Genomic DNA, 9859 nt, shown 5'->3' with positions numbered 1-9859 from the left:
AAATGTGCAATTACAGCTATTTATTATAAAAATTCAGGATTATTTACTAATCATTCCGTATTAATTATTCTGGCGGGATAAAAAATTTAAAGCAAACTAGGATGCCCTGATATGAAGTATAAGACAGTGGAAGTCAGAGTGAGTTGTTTATATTATCGCAATAAAAGATAATTACAAAACACATAGATAGGCCGCAAATATTTTTAATAATATCATCCGCATAGAAACATTAGGCATTCAAAAAAAATTTTAAATAAATTTAAGGTTAGTGGAAGTGTAGAAAATAAATTCAAGAATAAACGCCGAAAACGGGTTGTGAACGAAGACACTGAATTTGAAGTGATGCTTTCTCTCGTATTAGAACCGAAAATGTCATTAAGAAAAAAGGCCTCTACACCAAGGGATTACGATATTCGTTTTGAATTCTGTGCTCTGATCCAAGGAAAGTTGGATGACGACCCGTTTTTCAAAAGAACTATTATATTTTCCGATGAGGCAACATTTTCTTCAAACGGAACCGCCTCATCACAAAATTGTCGCTGGTGGTCTAACAGTAATCCAATCTTTGCAATAAAATCTCGGAACAAATATTCTTTTAAAACGAAGGTATGTTGTGGTGCGTACAAAAATAAATTAGTTGGACCTTTTATTCCGACATTCCTTAAATGCCGCATAATTGACACGATTATGAGAAAATCAAGTGATTTTTTGAACGACCTTCCGTTACAAGTATGACAATTTGGTTCCAATGAGACGGTGCTTCCATCCATCCATAGTACATTAAACGTTAGAGTACTCCTTGAAAATATCTTCAATGGGAATCATTCACAAGTATTCAGATATTTTTTGGCCTTCTAGGTCTGCTGATTTGACTTCCTTTGAGTTTTTCTATGGGGCAACTTAAAACATCAGGTTTATCAGCGAGGAAAGTAATACAAGAGTTTGACAAAAAGAACAAAGAGAAAGGTGGATATGTCGAAGCTGTAGGACATTCAATTAAAATTTAATAATGTTTGTTTTTGTTTAATAAATATTCTTTGTATGAATTTTTCAATTTCTACAATAAATAATTATTATGCCTTCCTTACGTATGTAAATTGCTAGGTTGTTCAAAAACAGTAAAAAATAGAAAGGTTATCATATTTTTATCAGGTAAGAGAGATTTTATCAGTTCTATTTCTTAAGCGATTCTCAGTATGAATTAAAATGTCAACTTGTTTGCTTTCAATTGACATATTAATTTTTGAGAAATATGCGCAAACAAAAAGTTTGACGCTGTTAAGCAACTTTGTTGGTAGTTAGTACCATGATTGATTTCAGAATGTGAAGCATCGAATTTTGATTTAGATATGGTCTTTAGCGTATGCCACCCTAATTTTCATATAAAAAAATACTTTTAAACGATAGGCAGAATAACTATTTCTACTGATTGAAGCTATAAAATATAATTTTGTTTTTGAATAAACAACACAAAATTATTTATAAAGAGGTTCTACGGATTGTAGTTTTGTATCTTTTTAACCCTTGCTTTTATCAAAATTATAAATAACAAATAGGTATACATTGAAGAGTACAGAATATAGTAGAGAATAGAAAGGTTCCACTCAATAGGCAGGAAAATGTAGAATAATATACCGAAAATAGGAATTACAAAAAGAAAAGGTTCCAATGGACGAAAGAACGTTCGGAAACTTTAGGATGAAGATGAGGCTAACACAAGGTGACAGTCCTAGTTACCTTCTGTATATTCTATTCATGTGGATGGGGATGAAAGCAATAAAAGAAAATATTTATAAATTACTGGAGACAATAATTGGCTACAGAAACCTCAAATCGATGAAAATAGAGGATGTAGCAGTAGTGAATACACTCAAGAATATAAAAAAGTAAAATAATAAGAACAGATACAACAATATGATAGTAAATTGATAAATTGATCAAATTTGAATAACTACAAGTGATTTTCAGAGAAGCGAACTGACTAAGAAGATCAAATCAATCAAATATAATACAATACATGAAACAATAGGAGAAGACATGAAAATGAAACTATACAACCCGACAACAATACAATAACAACAGCAGAGGTAAAACAACTTAGGGAAATAGTGAGGAAAACTAGGATGAACAGAATAAGAGATGTGTTTACGAAAAAAACAGGACCTAAGAGAAAACAAAGAAGATAAACATTGCTTAAATCGGTATAGATACATAGAGAGAGAAACACTATAAAGCCTGATGAGAAAAGTGATTGAAACAAAAAAATATAAGATAGAAAAAAAGATTCAGAAAAACAGGGCTAGCACAGGAAGGAGGTCAAAAAACAACAAGATAAATACATAGAGTAATATAGGAGCAAGAAAAGTGGAAAAAATGGATAAAAGAAGAGTGGAAAGAAAAAGATGGTGCTCATTGCTATGTCAGTATTTTTATTCTGGATGTCTAATTATACTCTATACTGAATGTCCTTCCAAATTATAAAAGCTATGTAGTGATTATGTTTCGATTATGACACTTATTCAAAGTAATTTTCAATCAAAATTTTCTCTGTTTCCGGTAGTTTCATACAATATAGAAATTTCATTTGATCTGGGTTAATAAATGACCTAAGCTTGTTATAAAATTGACACAAACATTCGTTAAATATTACAAATAAACAATGTTACTCTGTAAATAACTAATTTAATTGGGATTAATCCATGTTATTTCCATTGTTCGAAAGTCTATTTTTTCTAAAGTAACATGAATTATATTTGATTGTTATGAGATTTTAAAATAAAATTCATTTCTGGCTTTGCTCGGCAAAATATGGAGAATAATACATCAATTAATGTCATTAGTCGAATATGTTTTATTTTATCTATATTGATGTAGGGAATGAACGGTGTATCCAATGAGGCACCTCATTGTTTTACATACGAAACTACAATAGGGAAAATTCACAAAGAAAATAGTATTTAGTAGCAAAACTGGAAAACTTATTTTCAATTGCCCCTCCAAACAAATTAAGATCTCAACAAAATGAAAATATTCTTATGCAACGATATACCGTAAAAAATCCATGATCTTTGATAGATCGCCGATTGATGGTATATGATGATATGAGATTAATTGTTTTCAAGAATTGAGTGCGTTATACTTTGAATGATATTCTATGAAAGATGTCGGTATGATGGGTGTAATGTTTTTTCACTTCATACCACAATCGTTACCTTAACTGTTTGAGTGCAATTCGATTAAGTCTCTGAGTCGTTTCATGAGTCGTGACAGTCGACGGAGCATGGGTTTTACTAGAGACCAAAAGAACCTTACCCGGTTAAGGTGCTCCCAAGTGGACAAAGACTGTAATATCGGGGGATGGCCACCGATTTCTGCTGTGATTTATATTGATTACCTGGAGAAATAGAAAACGATAACAGGGCTGTACTTTTCCAAATTAATGAGCTGATTCGACGGCAAAATTGCCTTATTTGACGAAGAAACAACTGCTTTTCCACCATGATTACGCGCTAGCTCACACCTATCCGCATCCACTACAGGCACATTGGTCGAATGGGGCTACGAACTACAGCCTTTTCCAAATTATCCTCCAGATTTGACCCCCTGAAATATACTTTGTTTTCAAGCTTGAACAAATCGGACAAATTTGAGTCGAATAAGCCGCCACGGACTTAAAATATGCTGAACTGAAACAATACTATATTAGTAATTAAATCGGCAGTTTTCTAAAAATTTTTTGTATACCAAGTACTTAGTATACCCTTTTCGTACAATTCTAGGTTTTTCATATGAACATTATCTACTCCTCACATAATCTCTGCTTTGTACAGATTGCCTTTCAAGTTGTTCGTCCATAAATTTAAATAACTACACAGCATGTTTAATTTTGTTCCTATCTTCCATTTTAATTCTATTTCCAATAGTACATTAATCATCTCCCAACAATGACTCAGGGTTGTGAAGTGAATATATGAATATTTTTCCATTCCCACATGTACAACTCGAATGTGCTTGGCACATTTGTGATTTGGCTTAATCAGTTTATCGGCCTACTGTGTAATATAAATATAACAATTCTAATTCCCGAGAGCTGTAAATATAATACACAATTTAGATATTATAGTTCACTTCACAGGATATATTGATACTATATGTACGTCTAAAAATATTTATTAATAGTTGTTAGGAGTAACAATGATTGACCATCTTGTACATATGTGATCCCTTGAACACACAAACTAACCTAGAGGTAGAATAATATGTAAGTCTAAAGCATAAGTTAAAGCACGCCATGCTGTTTACTATTTTTTCCGCAGACGTCAATAGTGAACTCTCGTCCTCTTCTCGTGCCGCGACCTTTATCGATCGTTGGATCCCATGTTGGCTTTCATATTGACTATTATTGCTTTATTCACTGCAACCCGGAATACCTGAGTTGTTGCTGTCCTGAACAATTGACGGAGATTTTTTAACCCGATGTTTTACGGTGACCTATGATTATCCTATCTATAATTTTGTTTAGCATTACATAACAAATGTATTATAATTTACGTTATTTTAATTTGTTAACTATTTCTAAGGGCCTGATACTAGCGGATTGTAAACGTCTTGAAAGCGGAGCGGGCGCGCAACAATCACACCGCGCATGCTTAGCGAATTCGTTGCGGGCCTCTAAAGACTATTTGAATTCACTTTTACTATCATTTTTAAATACTACTACGTGGACTCGTCCTTCGAAAATCCCTCCATCCGAAATTTTAGGTTATGAGAACACAATAAACAGAATGCAAAGGATGAACCCGAATACAACTTGGCTTTTTGTCTGGTTGAAGATGTAAAATCAATTCATCCAGACTATAAAATGGATGTCAAAATGGAGATCATGGGAGTTTTGAAAAAATACAAGCATATGTCTAACAGCTAGGCTCCAAACCATCCAGGATATTTTACAAGTCCAGAGCTACCCCGGTATAATTCATTGCAGTCAAGTGTTTATGACGAGAATAGTATTGCTAAAGATACAATGTATAATGATTTTTTTTCTGAATAGTAATTTCCTAAATCCTACTACTTACCACCTTTTATTGTGAAATAATTTAATCGCTACTGTGAAACCACCGTTATTTTGATAATAAGTGGGTAACTTATAATTAACCGTTTAATAATATTAACGAAGTATAATTAGTTAAACATCTTCTTTCTGTGTACTTATTTAATGTTAAAAACGTACCTTCTAGTAATTATGAGCTTTCTGCAAGTGTTACGGATAATCTTGAATGTGTGTCTTCATATCTTAAGTCAGTTTATATCAGACTTGCAAGAACTCATAAAATGTAGGTCTTGATATTCGCAGGTAAGTATGAAATTTTTTTCAATTATTTTTCATTCATTTGCAAAAAAACACTAAGTAGTTGCTCTTTTCCATTCGATTTATTGATAATGGGTCCTCCCAAATTCGTCGATGCTTTTCGTTTCCGGCATCTTTGAAGTAACGGTCACCAGTAGTGTTTCCTCCTCGTAATTTATTCTGTTAATTAGTGTATTGTGTGCTACAAATACGCGACGAAAATGTTGCATTTCTGCTACGCGTCCGCGACGTCCTCGCGGCGCAGCCTCGCAGTGTTCGCGACGAATTCGTTGCGCGCTCCCTTCGCCACGCCGCCGCTTGCAAACAGCTAGTATGATAAGTATGATAATCACATCCCAAACGATTCTAAGCGTTTAAGCAAATTTTCTGTGAACATCCATGCCTCTGCTCCGTTTAAAGGCTGAGACACTTATATCATATGCACTTCCGAATTGACTACGCTTGTGCTCCCTGAAAGCGGATCTGGTAAACAGTTTACCTTCAGTCTCTGAAGACTCACTTCTTGGTTATCGAAACGTGAGTCAGATAGTGTAATTGTGAGTGTTGATGCAGTGGTGGTGTCAACAGAGTGTTCAGTAAGATTTTGAAGCGTTTTAAATTTTTGAGAATTGTGAGAGTTGAGATAATTATTTAGTTTGGCGAGTATTTAAAAGTTCACTGATGATAACAATATGGGGTTGGTGAAAAGCTTTGTTTACGTGAAAAGCTATTAGTTTACTCGAGTTTTCTTTTATTTATTCCTGGTATTTTCACTAGATATTTCCTTTAAATTTGTTTTCATAAAGCGTCTTCTATTATAATGAGTTGTCAAAACAACTATGGTGTTCTCATCATATTATTTGAAATTAATCCCGTTGTTATTGTGAACTCCACAAATAGAGAATTCAATAGAAAGTTATCCATTATTAGAATATAACCCATGATATTTCAAGTAGTAATACTAATAATGTGCATCCATAGCTCCAGAATAATATTGGATTTCAACGTGGATTCACCTGTTCTATTTCTGGCATAGGAGTCAAGTGGGATAACTAAAAGTAAGTGGAGAAATAAATGAATATTCTCGTCATTTGGAGTGCATAATAGAACACAGGTCGATACAACAGCGGGAAACATGACAAGTAGATTTTTCAACTCCCAGGACACTTTCACAGGGTCGGATTTTTGTTGTTCAGAATTTTTAAGGGGAGTTAGATGTTGATTTTCACAAACGATTCTTTCTTAATTTCTCATATCTCAAATTGAAAATATTATGAGTTATAATCACGTTTTATCACTAGTTATGTTTCAGTAGACTAATGTAAAATATTTTTTCCTACGACCACTTATGAAAATGATAGATTGCATAATCATTTTTAGCTAGGAAACTAGTTAATTTCACACATGTTGTAAAAACTAACAAAACATACATGTATTGAAATGCTTCTTTTTCTTATGTTATATATGGTCGCGAACTATAGAGGGAATATACGAATACAATAATTTTTTGAGGTTATATTAGTGTTTGCAATAAAAATTGGAAGTAAGTTGTGATCTGTGTTAAAATACATACTAGTTTCTGCAATATAATTTAAACGTTAAAATCAATATGCTATTGTTTCTTTTTCTGTTCTTAAGTTATAAAATATTTCATAATCATTCTTTTCGTTTTTGTCGTCTCTACTATTACAAAATTAAAAATATTTTGTAGGACTTTTTAACTTTTTAGCACACGTGTTTAATACGTTTCATCACATGTGTGATATTGTTTAATTCACTTTCTTATTAAGAAAGTACGTTTTTTTAAGAGTTTTTAACGTGGTCGTAGGGAAAAATAGTGTACTCAACTCGTTGGAAAGTGTATTTCGCCCTCGTTATGTCTCTGCACTCGCCACTAGGTGGCTCAAGCAAATCAGTAACTTGTGCGAAATCTATCACTTTCCATACTCGTTATGTAATATACTATTACCAAACGAATGAAAAATATTTATTGTGAATGGTTATACAATACGGTCCATATATATGGAATAAATTCAATTCTAGCGTTATTATTTACTATGTGAAAAAACCTGAGACCCCTGAGGTCATACAAAATGTTGTACGAGAATTCCAAAATCGCCTCGGTTATTGTCAAAAAGTGAATGGTGGTCATTTTGAACATTTATTTTAATTGTAAATTGAAAAATACATCCTAAATTTTATGCAACATTATTATCTTCATTCTACGTAGTTTTGTAATAGAGATAATATGAAAACTTTACGACTAAAGAATTATTTTTCTCAGTTTTGATTGCTCCAAATTAAAAAAACTTTATATTGCTGCACAGAGGTTTCCTTTCCAACAATATGCCGCACGATCCCCTTTCTTATTTAAAATTTTCGAGGGGGTACTTATAATGCAGGGGAGGATAAATTGTCAATATTGAATTTATTCCATACATATAGACCGCATTATGTATGAAAAATATATCTGCAAGGTAGTTGCCGCAAGTGTTTAGTACTGATCCTAAGTTTGCTCGTACTAAAATCTTAAACAAATATTTACCCAGCTCTGAATGTCATCCAAATGAATTTATACATATATAATTCATATTTGATGAGAGTTGGGTACAACATTTTATCCCAGAATTAAAAATACAGCTGAAAAATTTTTTAAGTACGAGTTTCCTGGAAAACAAAATATTTTGACCTACCAAAAGTGTATTCCTTATGATTTAGAAAAAGGTGAAATGATAATAGGCCAATATTATGCTGATTTGCTGACAAAGTTTGATGCTGAACTTAAGAAAAATTATTACACTTCATCAAGTAGAAATTGAATATTTATAAAAACGGCTTGACACACTTTGACCGTTCCACTCAAAACATTTGAAAAAAGCGAAAAGTCGTTAGTATATAGAATCGAGGAGTATAAAATTTTTTCTTTGATAAGTCACTTCTTTTCTTCAAACCGCTTACGTATATTATCAATTGATATGTTGGCCTGCAATATATACATTCCTCTATCTCACTTATTCATAGTCTATTGTGTGCAAGCGTTGCAGCTGTATAATACAAATGCACAGGGGAAAGGTCAATTTTTTGGTAAGCGTACAGCATTTCAATTCTAAATAAATAGGCAATATGCATGTATATATTCATCATTCGCCTGCCATCCTTTTCCAGGTACTAGCAATATAGTTTCAAATACATATATGTGGAAAATGCACAATTATTTCGATAATTCAGAATGATAGAAGTATTCAACTCCTATTTGTGAATAGGTGACTGTATAGTATTTAATCAAAATGTCAGTGAAAAATATAACAAAATATATTCATATTCACTGAATTAATCAATTCAGTTTGATTACTAATTTATATTGATTAATAATGAGGTCTACTACCATTTTCTGTCTTGAATTTTAGTATAACAAAGATGAATTACTTCATAAATGGAAATTAATTCGATCAATGCAATAGATTTGATAAAGGGATAAACGAAACTAGAAATATTTGAAAACGGAGTCGTCTGCATCTATGTCGAAAAATTCACAATTATTATTCTCAGAAATTTGATGATATATCAACAGATTCCATATGAAAAAACTCCAAACTCCATCTGCGCTAATTTCGATATATTAGAAAACAATACGAGTTATTAGCTTGATCTCGACGCATCTCCAGTTGTGCGTCCATTAATAGGTAACCTTAAAGACTTCGGCTGGAGACTCTTTCTAGGGAGAAGATATTTGTGGCTTCATTTGAAATAGATATTAATGATCAATTAATATTATATTGGACACCATTTGCTTTTTAATGGAAACAAAATTATTAATTGGAGAAAAATATGAAGAAACACGTTACAAATTAAAAAAAAAACTATGAGGATCTAGGGTCAGAGGTGGAATAGCCGTTGCTGAATAGTAAACAGGACTGACTTAGACTACAAGCTGCATAGCTGCAAGAAAAATAATGAGAAAGTAGTGAAATAAAAATCTGTTCTATTTGTTCTGTGTTCAAATAAACAGGAAAAATAAATTTTGTTGGGAAAGAAAATAATTTATGGAATGTATAGTGAAAAACTCATTAAAAGAAATAATAAAGAGATCAAATCAAAGATTGTAACCAAAAATATCACCAGAAGTTTATTTAACTATGAAATTGTGTCTGTTAGACGATGCAGATAAACATAGATAATTTAGTATTATATACTATAATTTATATTTTTCTAATAAATTCATTAGAAGAAGTAGTAAACAAAGACAATAAAATGATATCTATGAAGATATGAAGAATAATTCATTTCAATTACTCTAAATAATCAGTGAAATGGGTAACTACGCACTCTTCACCGATACTCCTCAAATCAATGTTGAAATTTCTGGAAGGGTTGATACTGAACACACTGCTAGTATACTCACAATTATCCTGTCTGATTCGAGTTTCCATAGCCGAGTTATCTGGAAGTAATTTGAAAATCACTTCGGAAGGTAATTTCAAATTTGTTCCCTAATAAACTAATAAACTAATG

General features: G+C 32.1%; 1 protein-coding gene across 1 annotated transcript in view; it reads right to left on the bottom strand.

Annotated features, from left to right (window-relative positions):
- LOC130441952 (glucose transporter type 1) overlaps positions 1-9859 on the bottom strand; it is a 537558-nt gene that overhangs the window by 366538 nt on the left and 161161 nt on the right. The gene's annotated exons all lie outside the window — the stretch shown is intronic.

The sequence above is a fragment of the Diorhabda sublineata genome, chromosome 3, assembly GCF_026230105.1.
Source record: "Diorhabda sublineata isolate icDioSubl1.1 chromosome 3, icDioSubl1.1, whole genome shotgun sequence".
NCBI lineage: Eukaryota > Metazoa > Arthropoda > Insecta > Coleoptera > Chrysomelidae > Diorhabda > Diorhabda sublineata.
This window is presented reverse-complemented; position numbering and strand designations above follow the sequence as displayed.